Source organism: Equus caballus, chromosome 26 (assembly GCF_041296265.1).
Source record: "Equus caballus isolate H_3958 breed thoroughbred chromosome 26, TB-T2T, whole genome shotgun sequence".
Taxonomy (NCBI): Eukaryota; Metazoa; Chordata; class Mammalia; order Perissodactyla; family Equidae; genus Equus; species Equus caballus.
In genome coordinates, this window is record NC_091709.1 from 20,835,312 (window position 1) to 20,852,939 (window position 17,628).

Here is a 17,628-nt window from a genome sequence, read left to right on the forward strand (position 1 = left end):
ATTACCATCAAAAAAAGACATTAAGAGCTTTGGAATTCCAGGAAGTGAGAATTGCCTATCATTTAAAAACATTTCAGGGGCTGGCCCAGTGGTGCAGCGGTTAAGTGTGCACATTTAGCTTTGGGGGCCCGGGTTCACTGGTTCAGATCCTGGGTGTGGACATGGCACTGCTTGACAAGCCACGCTGTGGTAGGCATCCTACATATAAAGTAGAGGATGATGGGCACGGATGTTAGCTCAGGACCAGTCTTCCTCAGCAAAAAGAGGAGGATTGGCAGCAGATGTTAGCTCAGGGCTAATCTTCCTCAAAAAAAAAAACTAAAAAAAATTAAAACATTTCATTTTAGTTTATGAAAGCAGCATTTGCTAAATTGCTATGGGTTACAAATAGCTTTAAAAAAGATAGGACTTCCTCATCTATCCAAAAAACAGAAAAATAAAACAACAATATCCCCCAAAAGTTACTACAATAAAAATTTCCTCATCAGTTCACTTAGACTTGTTTAATTAATTCGTGATCTGCTGGGTCTTGGGTTATCACTTTCATGAAACCATCTATTTTTCAGCTAAAAGCAGTCGTAAAAATCCAGGTTCATCCACTGGTATAGTCTGAGAGCAAACTTTTTCTGTAAAATCCCAGACAGTAAATATTTTAAGATTTGCAAGCCAGATGCTCTCTAACTACTTAACTTCGCTGTTTTAGCAAAAAATCAGCCAAAGACAAAAACTAAATAACTGGGCATGACTGTGTTTCAATAAAATTTTATTTACAAAAACAGGCAGTAGGTATTTAGGGCCAGCAGGACACAGTTTGCTGACTCTTGCTCTAGGGAACATAAGAGCAGCTTTGACATGTCAACAGTCTGAAATCCAGTCCTGTTCCTTGAGGCTCAGAAACTCCATTTCTTTGTTAAAGACACAGACTCTTTCCTGTAGCTTATAGCAGAACCTCCACGCAAGCATCAGAGTAAAACAAACACCATCTGTAGATGACAGAGAATGAATGCCTGGGCTTAATTTATTACTGATAATTTCCAAATGTGAAAATTTGATGACGTTTCTGATATGAAATGTGCAATTGACAGCTGTATATGATTGCTTCTGTGACATGAAAAATGAAGATGATAAAGCTGTTCCAAAAAAAGGTCTCTAAGAGTAACGATTAAGTCTATTTTCAAAGACATCATTGAATGTTACATCTGATTTATAAAAATGGAAGAACAGTGTTAAGAGCAAAAAATCTTGAGATATAGCATACAATAATTCTGAGAGATAATATACATAACATAGCAAGGATACCAAGACAAAGAGATTCAGCAAATCTGAAGCAGGGCCTACATATGTGTACAACTCCTTGACTAAGTCTGAGGTCCATCTGCAATGGAGAACCACTGGCCTAGAAGACGCTCACTTCTGTTGGATGTGGGATTTGACTGAACTCTACTTACAAGCTACTGAATATCCTGTGATTGTTCTATGCACGCTGGCAGAAGACATGAGACTTCTCAGTCAGACACAAAGGACTTTGTTACTCATATCACAGTAAGCAGCATGAACATAAAAAGTTGCATTTGTTTCCCTGGTCCCCAAGTCCCACAGGGGTGACAAAGAGAGCCCACATGGATGCTGTGCATGCACAGGGTTCATGTCACAGCCTGAAGAATACTGAGTTTGAGGAAATCCATCGCTTCTATAGCAAGCATATGCAAAGTTAATCTTTGTCTCAGAGAAAAACATTACCTCGTTTCTCAAAGTTACTCATGAGAACACAGCCCTGAGAATTGGCCCAGGTGAAAGAGTAGTTAGGGCCTTGAAATACTTGCATTCCCAGCAAGACACACAAAAGCATGAGAAACCCACGGAGGGCTGTCTCTTTCAACAGCTTCAAATGAAAAAAGTAAGACTGTGGCAAAGTAAACATTTTAAGTAGTAACTGAAATTGTGACAGATAATGCAATATCGTTGTTGCTTAAATCATCACAGAAAGCACTCCAGGACTCTGATAAATGTGCAAAACCTGACAGACTATTTCATGAGAATTTTGATCAGTGTTTCATTAGAGGTTAAGATTTATTATGAAAGCACAGCATTGACATATCTCCAGGGACTGCATACAAAACACACAATTTCTGAAATATTTATATTAATAACATTTTACCTTTACAAACTTAACCTAGCAAAGACTGAAGTCTTCTAATCTGACAACTTTTCCCATGCAACCCTTATAATAGCATATCAAACAAAACTAATTAGTTCTAGCATCTCTTTTATAAGCAAAAGAACAAATCTGTGATTTTTCAGGGGCCCTCTGGGAAATCCCGAAGATAGTTTAGAAGTAAAAGATATGCCGAAAATTTTATTTTTTGTATATTTAGGTCATGAATCTTGGAAGGCTAAAATCAAAACATTTTAAGTGGAGATCTGGAGCATGATTAAGATAAGATCATGGGTGCCTGAGAAATAATATACAGTTACCTATTTAAGTAAAGTGACAATAAAACATTTAAAAATAGACATGGAAAAGTAGCATGATTGTAGAAACCTCAGCTCTTTCATAAGTGAGGGATCTCTGTTCTTTCTTTTTTCATTTTGCATAATGAAGAAATTAAGTCAACAAAAAACACAGAAAATTATTCTGGTAAAATACAGCATGTCTGCTATCCATGTGGACTACACAGAAGGTAAAGAATAACCTTTCATACTGTAGGTGAAGACAATCGGTAAACTAAGGAGGCAAACTCATTAAGACTGAGTAAGCTTTGCCAGAATTTTAACACATTTCATAGCTGTTTTTAGACACAAGTATTATAGACCACGGCAAAAAAGATTCACTTACCCAATTTCAACCTTCCTTATGTTTTTTTCATGTGATGGAACAAACTAACATTTTACTTTAGGACAGATCTCAGGAAGTTTGTGAGGCAATAATGTATTTCATAATAATACTAGATATTATTTATGTTTGCACACATTGCATTCATCTCGGCAATCTTAAAATCAATCGAAGATTTTTTAAATACATGATTTAATTCTTAATATGGTAAATATTGAGATTTATAACTCACATAAGCAAAAGCTCCTTGGGATCCTCAGTGAGTCCCAAGGGTATAAGAGTATAATGGGTTCTGGAGACCAAAAACAAAAAAAAGCATGAGAACTACTACTTACAAACAAAAACACTTCTTTTTTCTAAAATACATGGACAGTTGCATTTCTCTGTTAACACTGCTCCTAGTGTAGTTTCAATGACTCATATTAATTATAACATTTAATAATCACAGAGAAAGCTGGGTGGGGCAACGGCTTGTTAAGATTAACTGTCTGTCCATGGGGTTGATATCCAAAGCATATAAATAACTCACACAACTCAACCAAAAAAAACCAAACAACCCCATCAAAAAATGGGCAGTGGATATGAACAGGCATTTTTCAAAGGAAGATATACAGATGGCCAACAGACACAGAGAAAAGGGAACACTCATACATTGCTAGTGGGAATGCAAACTGGTGCAGCCACTATGGAAAACAGTACAGAGATTCCTCAAAATAGAAATACCATATGATCCAGCTATCCCACTACTGGGCATCCACCCGAACTTGAAATCAACAATCCAAAGTAACATATGCACCCCTATGTTCAGTGCAGCACTATTCACAAAGCCAAGACATGGAAACAATCCAAGCGTTCATCAACCGAAGATTGGATAAAGAAGATGTGATACATATATATATACAATGGAATACTACTCAGCATAAAAAAAGACAGAATCATCCCATTTGCAACAACATGGATGGACCTGGAGGGTATTCCACGGAGCGAAATAAGCCAGACTGAGAAAGACAAACACCATGTATGATTTCACTTACATGCAGAATATAAACAAACACAGAGATGAAGAAAACAGTTCAGTCGTTACCAGGGAAAGCGGGGTGGAGGGTGGGCAGAGGGGGTGAAAGGGAGCACTTGTATGGTGACAGACAAGAAATAATGTACAACAGAAATTTCACGATGATTTAACTATTATGAGTCTCAATTAAAAAATGAAAAAAATTTAAAAATAATCTGTAATATTATATGTTATATTTTTCAATTAAAATTACTCAAAAATACTGTCATATACAAGCATTTTAGTGGATGAGTAAAGCTCACAGACACACATACACAATTTTCAACAGTCACACATATATCTTATACACTTTTTTAAAGTGGCAAAAATGAGCACATTCATTAACAGGCACCAAACACATAGCCTCTTGATAGCATATACAAATGAGAATAAAGTATATAGACTCAAAAATATGCTTAGTAACCAATAACTGTATTACTTAGAAATTTTCTAAGCCTCCAATGATTATCCACTCAATTTAAAATCAATCCAAGATTTCAGTTAACTACAGATCTTGGAAATTTTCTTCTAGCTGACATATTATAATTACTGTCAAAATAAATTTTTGTCAGAATAATTAATTTAGGTGAACATAAATTTACTTTTCTAATTATCTGAAACATTATATAACAGTAATGTTGGTTTATTTGATCATTGTACCTGTATAAATTTAGGAAAAACAAATCTAACTAGAATAAAATACACACATATTTTACTTAACATTGATAAATCGGAAAAGACATAGCTGTTTCTATTAAACCAAAATTATTGATCTAGTCTCATGTACAAAAGACTTACTTTTATTATGCAAACTTGAATTCCTAAAACATTTCCAAGTTAGTTTCTATAAGAATTTTTATTTAAGTCTAGTACATTTAAAATATTACAAGTTTAATATTTATTATTTTTCTAAGAATTTTAGTAATGTTCAATTTATGTAAGAGTTAATAATTTAATCAGAACAAAGTTCCGTTAAGAGACTTCATTATAGAATTTATTTAATATCCTATAGGAGGAAATTTTACACTAACAAGAGGTAAAAGCCTTTCCAAATCACAGAAATATAAAAGACTCAAAGTGCTTATAGCTTCAGATTTAAAACTTTAGCCACAAGTCAACTGTAAACAGAAAAATGCAACAATCCCAACAGTCCAGATATCAAAGAGCTATACTTTTCTTCAATGGGCACAAAATTCTTAAGTAATTCAAGCTGAAAAATAGACATATCAACCAACAAACAGAAAGATTAACGAACCAAATTCTCTCTTGTCTCTTAGCCAATAGAGAACAGATCTCTATCTACCATCTACAGAGATGACAAATAGACCATAAAACCAAATTCCCAATAACTGCTGCCACCAATTGTATATAACTCCCGTTGGCCATGTACAAATAAGAAACAAAAAACATGAAATCACTGGGAAAAAAAACTATAAAAAAATACAAGAAGTTATAGTTCCACTTGGTATTCACCTCTGGGAGTCAAGCTGACTGGGCGTAGGCTGTTTACGAGGTGCACTTCGCCAGCAATGCGGATTACCAGACTAAGGCAGGGGAATCCACTGGGCTTCTTGGTGGGACCTCCAAAACTGTTAAAGGGTAATTTTAAAAGAAGGACATAGTCACGATTTTCAAAGAAATGAAAAATGAAGATGTCAAAAATTTTAATTCATCAATTAATGACAGAACCAGTAGGATATTATAACTGGTTCAAAGGATTAATCAAAGAGCTACACATGTAAAAGGAGTAATGCTGAAATAAATTTATAAATAGATGCAAACTTGCTTATTCTGTGGGAGGGAGGGATGTAGAGAAGGAGATCAATTGTGTTTCCACTGGGCAAAATTCATTTGTCTGTCTACAGCCAAGAATCATTTGCATTGCTATTAGTTATCTACAACTGAAAAAATGGTAAGATAGCTCAAAGACAACAAAAGACACAGAGAATCCATGGAATCAGACAGCAAGATAACCCAGAGGGATGTGCTTAGACATAATCTTTTTGGCCCATTTAAAGTCTTTTATGATTTCTTCCTATATCCTTAAGAAAAAGATTTAAACTAGCACTCATTGATAACTTTGTTATATTTTAGAGGTCAAAATGATCTAGAAACTACAAAACATTATTTACAAAGGAGTGATCTGAACAAGAAACTATAAGATTTCTGAGAAACAGAAATCAAAACTTTCAAGTGAGTGGTAAGTTTCCTTTTCTGTAAGTGAAATCCATCTTCTATTCCTCTTAAAATGCATTGTACTTACTATTTGTTTCAATTCAGTTGTAGGAAGACCCAATTAAAAGAATCTAAAAGCTAGTAGATCATAGCAAATATTCTAAGACAAAAATATGAGTTTGAATGAAACTTATTTGATTACTATATTATGACAGAAGTGCTAGATGCTCTAACACCCATATCTCAATGTTAACAAAATAAAACTTTATTTCTTGCTCATAGAAAATACTCATGCATTGGGCAGCTTTCATGGCTGTCTCTCCTTCAAGTGAGGACTCAGGGATCTGAGTTTCTTCCGTTAAGTGGTTCTGCCATTTTGGAGTCTTTCACTTGCAGACACACAGAGCAAGCAAATGAAGGATCTCATGGGAGAATTTAGGCACTAAGCCTAGAGTTGATTTTCTACACTTGCATTCACATTGTCTTAGTCTGAACTAGGCACATGGCCCTAACTCAACTGCAAAGAATGCTGAGAAGTGTGTTCATACTGTGTGCATAGAAAAAGGAACAGGTTTCTGAGCAGCTAGTCAGTCACTTTCATAATCATTATTACTGATTTAATTTCCAGTTAAAAACAATAAACCATGATATATACTCCTTATAAACCATGATAATTGATTTGACTTATATTTTTTTAATTCTTTTAATTTCTTATCTCTGTTACTTTATAATCAATGGAAAATTGCTCAACTCCTTGACTTGTCACTCTGAAGACCCAATCTGGAAGAGTAGTAATGGAGCAAAAGCTACACCACATTCAGAAGAGGACAACCACATGGAAAGAAATGAGCAATGGAGCCCACAGGGCCACCCGCATCTGTTGATGCTTCGTGCATCATCAGCTATTTATTTCAATATTTTGTATGTCATTAGCACTTTATCTGACAGCTTCATTTGTTCACTTTTCATACTTCTTTTGAGTAGACAGCACACATAACAGTTCCATTTTAGAACAGCACATTAATCCTCCCTTGTTAAGGGATGACTTGTCCTCGCACTTATCCTCACACCTCTCTTGTGATATGACATCATCTCCTCATTTGCTGAGATAAATGCCAAACAGCAAAGAATCACACATGCATTTGAATTTCTACATTTGTCAGATTTGCAGCACAACTTGGAAATATAGGAGAAGGGGGCAACTAGTCATTGATGAAGCTATTTTTTTTCTTGGCACTTTCATGTTTTCTACACAGTTTGTACTCAATATTGAGAGACTTCCCAAGCCAGCTGCATGGACTGCCCAATAGGTTAAATCAAACCATGCCAGGAAAGCTAAACACACACTCACGCGCAGCACAGCAGAGTGGCAGCAGTCTCCCTTGCCCTTTGGTGTCCATGGGGCGCCTGTCTTCTGGAGCACTGATTAATAAAAGCCATAAGCTGATGGCTGCATTTAAAGAAATTCTGGAAGTTTCCGTTACAGAAAATGAGCCATGAAAGTTGCAGTTCACTTACAAATTTATAAATGAGACCTGTTCAGAAGGTAGTAGAGAGACTGCTCAGGAGCAGTGTTTGTGTGCTCAGAAAAGGCAGTCAGCAGCCATGTTTCACTACAAGGTAAGCACTATTCTTAATCAGATTCTATTTGGACCTTTAATTTACTATAACAACTGAAAATTTCACCTCTACTCGACCTCTCACCCTTCCCGTTTATGATCTCAGCTTGGAATTTGATTACTGGAAAACATAGGGGAAAGTTGCTGGGTTTGGCATTATAACACTTCACTAAGAAAGACATACTGAAACTGAAAAGCATAGTTAACTAAATGAGATAAACTCATCTCCATACAAGAAGGTAATAGATGATGACTTATAATTTGGAATAAAAATCATACAGTGTATTTACTGACTACCTTTTACCCAAAAGACATTACGGGTATAAAGACTTAGAAGAGTAGAAAATAAGAAAAAATCTAAATATTCACAAACAAGAGAATGAAAAGACTGTGTTGTGTTCAAACAATGAAATACTATATAGCAGAGAAAAGGAATAAACTACAGCTACACTTATCAATGTGGCGAATTCTCATGAACATAAATGTTGAGAGAAAAGGGCAAGTGAACAAACACATTGGTATGAGATTATTTGTATAAACTTTAAAAACATGCAAGAGAATATTATTATATAGTGCTTAAGGGTCTATGTAGTTAAAGTGTTGGAAGTACATTGGGAGGTAAATACCAGTGGCTCCCTCTAGAGGCAGGGAAGAAGTGGGACATGATGAGACAGGAGAACACAGGGAACTTCAAATGCACAGGTAATGTTTTATTTCTTAAGCTGTGTCGTGGGTACATGTGTTTATCTTCTTTTATAATTTTTGTGTATGTAAATATTTGCAAAATAAAAAGTAATAAAACAATGTGTGTAGTGATCCCTCCCCTTAGAAACTTAAAAATATAGTGTAAGAATAAGAACTATATATTTGCTCTTCATCCCCAGTTCCTGACACAGATTTTCTAAAACCCTTGGAATTTCCTGAGTGATAGCAGTGACAGAAGTATCTTTTGTTATTCATAAAAAGCCCCTTTCAAGCATTCCTGAGTTTACACTAATAAGGTGACTCTTGGAGGGCCCCTAGATAGCTTTAGGATGGCGGCTGGCTGCCAGAGGAACCAACCATGTGATTAGAGGGTTGAGACTTTTAGGCCACCCCCCCCCCCCAGACCTTTTGGGAGGAAAGAGGGGCCAGAGATTGAGTTCAGTCACCTATGGCCAATGATTCAATCAATCATGCCTCCAGAATGGAAGTTCCATAGAAACCCTTAAACAATGGGGTTCCAAGAGCTTCCAGGTTGGTGAACACATTGAGGTATTGGGAGGGTGGCACGCCCCGAGAGGGCATGCAAGTTCTGCGCTGCTTCTCCTACACCTGGCCCTCTTCTGTTTGGCTGTTCCTGAGTTGTATCCTTTATAATAAAGTAATAATAGTAAATAACTGTTGTCATGAGTTTTGTGAGCCTTTGTAACAAATTATCGAGCCTGAAGAGGGAGTTGTGAGAGCCCCATGAATTTACAGCCATTGGTCAGAAGTACAGATGGAAACCTGGGACTTGCAACTGGCATCTGAAGTGAGACAGTCTTGTGGGACTGAGCTCTTGACTTGTGGGATCTGTGCTAACTCTGAGTAGTTAGTGTCAGAAATGAGTTGAATTGCAGTACGCTCAGTTGGTGTCTAGAGAACTGGAAAACTGGTTGTTCGGTGGATGAAAAAAGCTACACATTTACTGTCAGAAGTTTTATGAGTAGAAACACTATCATGCCTAGCTATGGAGAAGAGACATTTGCATATAAAAAAGTAGATGACAATACAAAATTACAAGTGTATATATTCCAAATGAGTCTTATCAATAATATTTCTGAAGTCTTCAGGGGAATTTTCATGGAGAAGATAGATCTTATTATCAAAGAGGAAAACTGAATGAGACAGAAGACTAAGAAGAATGGGATCCATGTCCATAAAACCATAATGCATATCCTCCCCCTAGAATGTCACCTCCATGAGGGGAGGATCATCTGTTGTATACAGCGCTGAATCCCTAGTCCCTAGCATATCATATGTAATCTCTGTATAGAGTGACTTTGATGGAAAGAAGACACATTCCCTAACACTCAGGGTACTAGAGAGAACATAGACATATTGACAGGTTAGTAATGTACTTTACACAGTGGTTATCAACCTCATAGAATTCTTTCCTCCAGAGGAAACAGACAGTAGATATTTAGGGTTTAACATTTGTAGCTGATATATCAATCATGGATTAGAAAGGAAACTTCAGGATATATCTAAGAAAGCAATTATTTTGGTCCCTTAAAGTGAACCTTGATACTCCCTTAAAAACAAAAATTAAAATGGAACTACAATGACAACAGCGACATCTAGACCGCTTCAACCATTAATATCAAAAGTACTGCACTGAGAATTAGTAAGCTAAAATACGATTCCCTTTATTGTTTACACTTGTTGTTCCCCAAGTGGAATGGAGAACAGAAACAGAAACTACTGCTATGTTTTGAATAGTTCTATGTGTCTTACAGAGGAAACGCAGCCCTGAGAGTCATTCACAGGCTTTACATCGTAAGATCAAATAAAAAGTGAGAGGTCTAAAGTGACCTGGCCAAGTTGTGTGTCCACAGGATGCCCAAGAAACCAGATGGCTTGGTGCATTAAGTCAAACAACTGCAAATTCAATGAAAAATCAATCTGGAAGTGGCAGAGGCTTTTTTGTGGGCTGCCTTTTCCATCTCTTTCAGCCATCACTCTAGCAACACACAGACTGGAAATTGCATGCACTTGAAAATTAAAAGATATAAGACGTCTAAAGCACACAGAACAGTCTACTACATACTAAGTTCTCAATAAATACAGACTACTCTGCTAAAATAATAAGTATATTAATAAATATTTTTGTTATTGAATTTCAAGAATTTTTTGATTGTGTTCATGAAAGCGCCTTCAATGTCATCTCTTATTTTAACCATGGTTTCACATCCCCCTATCAGGAAATTCTACCCTTTACCCAGTATCCCAGCAAGGGGTTCTTGCACCAGAATACACGATCACAAAAGAATCTGAAGCCTCCATGATGATGTGATTTCCACAGTGAAGGATAAACAGGACTTGCGCAATGTGGTCGACGTTAGGTCCCCAGTGGGTGTTCTTGGGCCTCTCTTGGCCCCACTATCTGCTGCTCTGCTCCTGGGAGGAGGTCTGTATAGAAAGAAAAAACGTGCAGAAATATTCATAAAAGCAGCAGGAGATCCAAGGCCCAGTCCACATTTTGCCCCTAACTATGTGAATGACCTTGGGACTAGTTGTTTAACTTCTGCGACTGTAATAATACGTTCAAAGGAGACAAACTTCCAGATCCCTTCCAGTTCTGAATTCTCTGACTCACTAATCCTGTATTTGCCCAGATGCTCAAGAATCACCTACAAATAGGAAGGGGCAGATCCTTCTCCCCTCTCACCACACTCTCTGCTCCAGGATGCGCTATTACACTCGAATTTTTTTCATGAAATCCTCTAGCAAGGCCAGTGATTCCTCCACTACTCACCATGAACGAAAGGGCCATATTCGTTTTCCAACCTCTGAAGTATTAGAATAACATGTGGTATAGTGACGAGCTCCCTGGATCCAAAAGAGCTGGCTCCAACCTCTGCTTCTACCACTTACTAGCAGTTTCACTGTAAAAATATCAAAATTACAGTATTGCAGTTACCTTGGAGATTTTTTCTTTGATTTCACTTACCTTAGAGAAGAGCAAACAGATCCTGTGAGAAGGAGGATACACACTGCTACAGTGGGGCTTTCTTTTCAACACTTTGAAACCAATGGCTAAGAGAAAAGAAATTTTAGCAGCAGAAAGCATTCTTCAGGGCCATCCCTGGTGGCTCAGTGGTTAAGTTCAGCATGCTCCACTTCAGCGCAGACCTACACCACTTGTCTGTCAGTGGCCATGCTGTGGCAGTGGCTCACAAACAAAAAAGAGGACGACTGGCAGTGGCTGTTGGCTCAAGGTGAGTCTTCCTCAGCAGAAAAAAAAAAAAAAATCTTCAAATAAAATCCAGTGTGCAATTTCAATATAGGATCAGATCAAAGTAATGCCAGAGCCTCAAGGACTTCCACTGGACCTCTTCACACCTCCCATCCTAGCCTCGACGCAGTTACAACTCCGAGTCCTAGAACTTCCAAAGCCCTTCCTCAAAGTGGCCATCAGCATCACCTGGCAGCACGGTGGCCATACAGAATCTCAGCTCTACCCCAGCCCCAGGGTCACTGAATAAAATTTACCATGTGGGGCTGACCGGGTGGCACAGAGGTTAAGTTTGCACGTTCTGCTTCTCAGCGGCCCAGGGTTCACCAGTTTGGATCCCGGGTGCAGACATGGCACTGCTTGGCAAAAGCCATGCTGTGGTAGGCATCCCACATGTAAAGTAGAGGAAGGTGGGCACGGATGTTAGCTCAGGGCCAATCTTCCTCAGCAAAAAGAGGAGGATTGGCAGTAGTTAGCTCAGGGCTAATCTTCCTCAAAAAAAAAAAAAAAATCCACCATGTGACTAGATCCCCAGGTGGTATGCGTGCATAATAAACCTGAGATCTAGAATACAATTTAAAAAACACTGAATTACCCCATGCTGCTCCCCCTAATTAAAATCTCTGGCTTAGCTTCCTTATTGCCTACCTCATAGTGTTGTTGAGACCATAAGTGTAAACTCATTTTGTAAAGTACACAAAAGGTATTCTTATTAGTTCCCAGTTCCTAGAGGTTTCTGCTACCTTCCTGCCTGTGTTCTAGCTAAAATCTCCTTGAAATTCCCATTGCAAAGAACAATTCTATGTGATAAAGCTATCCCCATGTCTTAATAGATATTCCATGGGGGGAAAAAACGCTTGTTTGATTTGACCACAGAATTTTTACACAACAAATAATTCTATGTGTGCTCTTTCTCTACTCTCTACTAATCTAAGTCACTTTCACTGACTGAAATATTTTATTGTGTGCTGTGCTCACTGTACACCAGGTGAGCTGCATGTGACCAGTTAACACATGCTTTATCCAGCTCTCCTACTTAAATCCCTTTTCCAATTAATACATCCTACCTCAAATATTTCAAGTTATGAAGTAAAGTCTAATGTAATATAGCCAAATAAAATACAGAATAAGAGGTGATTAACACCTAGCAGACACTCAAATAAATATACTGAATGACTGAATGGAAAAATGTGAAGAAACAAGAGTGCAAATAGGTTCGACATAGCCTTCTCCTATATATCCCGCTTCTAGCCCTTTGTATTTAAATACTTGTTTTTATCTGAAAATTTGCTTCAAAGAGGCTACTCCTTACTGCTAGATTTTTCCAACAGATAATGCGATATGGAGCAATATATTTATTTCGACAAGTTTCCCAGAAGCTCAAAACCATGCAGTTAACCTGAGTTTTTCATGGAGAGATTTGACCCATTATGCTTTTCTTGAATGAGTCTTCCCTAGCCAATTAATTTAAGAAGAAAACCCATTTATATAACTGAGCTGTGAAATGGCTGAAGGATCTCATGATTTCCCCTTCCATCCCTTGATTTTTTTTTAGTTAATTATAGGAGTCATCAGTAGAATACTTAGAAACAAGGAGCGTTAAAATGAGGAATGGGTTTCTCTCTTTTTTTCCTTTCTCTTCCAATATAATAAACACTATAGATATATGTATTTACTGGGAGAGAAAGGAAGAGACGAAAACTGGCTCCACAGCCACGTTGAATTTTCCTGGTTAACACAAAATACATGACCTTTCCAGTCACCTGTACATAGTACACTGAACCACGTGATTTCAGAGCTAGATTCTTAGAGATTACTCTTACACATCCCGCACTCACACCCCATTTTCTCTCCAGCCTATTTTCATTTCCTTGTCCATTTCTTTATATTATTTTATTTTAATTTTTTGCTCTCTTATTCCGTTTTTACAGTACTGTAGAATTTTTTTTTACCTATATTAAAGCATCATTAAGGTTGAGAATTTAAAATGTCAGAGATGAGCAGACACAAAGGCTAAGTTTCTTCAAGTAATACTTCGTAGAATTAAAAAAAAATAAAAACTATATACTTGCTTCTGTGCACACCATACAGAAGAATCAAGGAGTAAGACACCCACCTTTACATTATCTCTGAAAGGAACGCATTAAAAAAGCTGTACAGAACTTGTTTTCTAGAGTTTAGAACCATGAAAACTACATTCTTAAATTCTTAAATGTGATATATCTGTTCTTCTTCCATAGATCCTTTCTCTAAATAATTAATCCAAATATTAAAATAATAGATATTAAGTCTATTAAAATGCGAAATGGCTAATACCACACTCAGAAGAACCAGGAAAAATGCAGGCATTCATAGGCATCCATCATTTAAGTCTCTCTTTGTCATCCTTAGCATCACAGCAGCTAGGATTTCTGGGTAACAGACCATCCAAGCAGATAACACTGGGGGACCCTGCCACCTGCAGTCTGCACAGTCTGAAGGAGAAAATAACACAGAAGCACCCACTTGGGTTTAGTTTTAAAGACAATCTTCATTGGAGATAATAAGGAACTATAATTGTTCCCGAACTCGAGAACCTAGAGCAGCCTGATGCTGTGTGACAATAAACTGAGTGGTCTAGTTAGAGGAATGCAAACTTTACTCAGGAAAGCTGCTGAATTTGCTAATAATTTTTTCAAATAATATCTCTTGGGATTTTTTTTAATTAGAAAAAACTATGTAAGCATGCTACTTACATTCAATGAGAAATACAAAAAGTATATGATCACCCATAATCCACCACCAGAGATAACTACCATTAATATGTTGGAATATTTCCCATCATTCTTTTCACCATGCATCTATGTATGGATATATGGGTACATGCATACACATATACGCATAGTATATGTATGTCAGGTTTAATATCTCTAGATACATATGTCTATGCATATACGTAGGTGGCTAATTTATCAAAATTGGGATGGTTCTATATATACAATATTTTTGCATCCTTTTAAATACAAAATTATAAGCATCTTTCATATCATAAAATAGTCTCCAACAATGGGGTTTAATAGTTACACTATATTCATTGAGTAACTATTTAAGTATTCAGATAATTAAATATTAACTTTTTTTTAAACTTTTTGATTACCTTTTAAGGATCTAACTTTAGAAGGAGGACCAAAGCCTATAAACATTCTTATGTCAGAGGGCATGGATATTTTTTAAAGAATTTAGTAAACAGTCCAAAATTGTTTACCAGGAAACATTAAATAATTATTGAAAAGAAAATATTCATTTAAAATATAAATACGAAGTTAAGCAGCTAAATTGATTAACATATCACTATAAACTTTCTTTCACTGAACCTGAAGCGTCAAGGCAATTTTGTAAGGCAGTGTAATAGTTGAGAATGGGCTCTATGGGTTTAATGCCACTCTGCTCTTTGCTGGTTGAGTACTACATTAGTCCCCCAGTGCTGCCATAAGGAGATACCACAGGGTACTCTGGGTGGCTCAAACAACAGAAATCTATTTTCTCACAGTTCTGGAAGCTGAAAGTCCAACATCATGCCGCCAGCAGGGTTGGTTTCTGGTGAGATCTCTTTCTCCGGTTTGCAGGCAGCTACCTCTGGTTGTGTCCTCTCACGGCCTTTTATCAGTGTGACACATCCTCAGGTAGCTCTTCTTCTTCTTCTGAGGACACCAGTCCTGTTGGATGAAGGCCCCACTCTTATGACCTCATTTAACCTTAGTTATTTCCTTAAAGATCCTATCGCCAAATACAGTTACATTGAGGTTAAAGCGTCAACATATGAATTTGGGAGGGGACACAATTTAGTCCATAACAAGGTATCTTTGGCCAAGTTACTTGATGCTTGCATACGTGAGTAAACATCTGTAAAATGAAGATAATAATACTTTATTGGCTATGACGAGATTACGTGTGTTATTATACAGAAAGCATTCCAGAATAGTGCCTAGAAAATGGTATTTAGTAAATAAATAGTATAATATTAAAAAATTGAGGGTTTACATGGATATTGCATATGTTAATCATGATACACTATCAAAAAAATATTCCTGGCCCTGGCCCAGTGGCACAGCGGTTAAGTTCACGTGCTCTGCTTCGGTGGCCTGGGGTTCACCGGTTCAGATCCCGGGTGCGGACCTATGCACTGCAGCTGTTTTGTGGCAGCCATCCCACATATAAAGTAGAGGAAGATGGGCACGGATGTTAGCTCAGGGCCGATCTTCCTCAGCAAAAAGAGGAGGACTGGCAGCAGATGTTAGCTCAGGGCTAATTTTCCTCAGACAAAAAAAAAATAGCTTCTATAGCAAAATTTCTAAGTTGGACATCCTGTTAATCCCAACAATTATTAGGAGAAATTAGTACTTAATAGAAAAAATAAGAATATTAAGCAAGTCATCCAAGACCACACAATAAATTGACAGCACAATTAAGAATAAAAACAAATGTTTCAAGAAACGTTACATCCTTTCAATTCCTTTGAAATTAAAATAATTCTCAGAAGACTAGTCATCTTCTATGATGAGTATTTATTAATTTTGGTAGGTGGAAATATGGGCTTAAAAAAGAAACAAGATTTATATCACTTAGAAGATTTCACTTTTATTTACTTAAGGTTTTGTAAACTGCCTCTTCCACATAGAAAATAAATCTCCCAATACAACTATTCTCCAAATATTTAGTAAAATGCTTAAGAATGAGAAAAATCAGGACCGAGAGACTAACAGCATTCATCTTGCCTCCTTACTGAAATAAACTTACTTGAAAATCAAGCAACACACTGAGTCGTGTTTTGTGATTAGTGGTAAGCCAAGTACCACTGGGAATGCACAATAAGTTATGACACAGAAACAGATAATGAAGACAACACAGATGTGCACACAGTACCTTGGAGTACAGCTGAAGGACATCTAACTCAGCATGGCAGGGAGAGGTTGGACAGTAATGCCAGTGTCATAGTGGTCATGCTAGAAGAAATGGAGAAAATGACATCAAGCTGAAGAGGAACAGTAGATGGCTGACAATGGGGGCAGGTGAAAGGGGGAGATCAGGCAGGGGAGGGGAAGTCTCCAGGTAAATGGGACTACAGGACCAAAGACAGAAACATGAGGGGAAAGTTACAGAAAACTACAAGTAGTTCAGTGTTACTGGCAGTGAATGATAAGAGATGAGGCTGGAGAGATAAGATCATGGATGACTTGTATATATCGTCAAAAGAGTCTGAATTTTTCTGTAGATAATGAGAAGTTGCAAAAAGGTTTTGCAATAGCCTGATTTAGTATTACTGACATCTTACATACATGTCTGTAAAATTCCTTAGAGGATGGGCTTGAAGGTCACAAACTAGAGGCAGATAGACCAGTAAGAAGACTGTTGTGATGGCCCAGCCAGAATTGAGGTAGGGGAGATAAAAGAGAAAGGAGCAGAAAATGTCCAGAAGTATTTAAAACTAAAATTATCAGAACTTACAGCTGGGGAGATATGGAACTGTGGGAGAGAAAGATGATTAAACAGAAAGTTTAGGAAAAGGAGCAATTGCGAAAGATGATGATACATTCAGTTTTCAAAATATTAGGATTAGGGTGATGATGAATGGTTGACAGAACATTGGATATATGAATCCAGAGCATGAGGATTAAGGCGGGGATATATGGCAGGTGAAACATGAGTGTGGACAAGATCACCCACTGAGTATTTAAAAGGACAAATGATTCAAGAATAGAATACTGAGAAACACCAACATTTACCGGATGAGTCATATGGAGGAAGCCCATGAAGAAAGCAGAGGAGAGATGAGAACCAGCAAAAAACTGGGTTAGATAAGACAAGTGTGCTGAGGATTAAAACAGATCTTGGCTTCTGATGAATGACCATTGGATACGCCAAACACAAACTTACATGTGACCTTAGAGATGTCTGTACATATTGTGAGGTACTGGGAAAATGAGCAGAC

General features: G+C 37.2%; 1 pseudogene; it reads right to left on the minus strand.

Moving 5' to 3' along the window:
* The window catches only part of LOC100068575 (RNA-binding motif protein, X-linked 2 pseudogene), a 123,788-nt pseudogene that overhangs the window by 57,327 nt on the left and 48,833 nt on the right, over positions 1-17,628 (minus strand).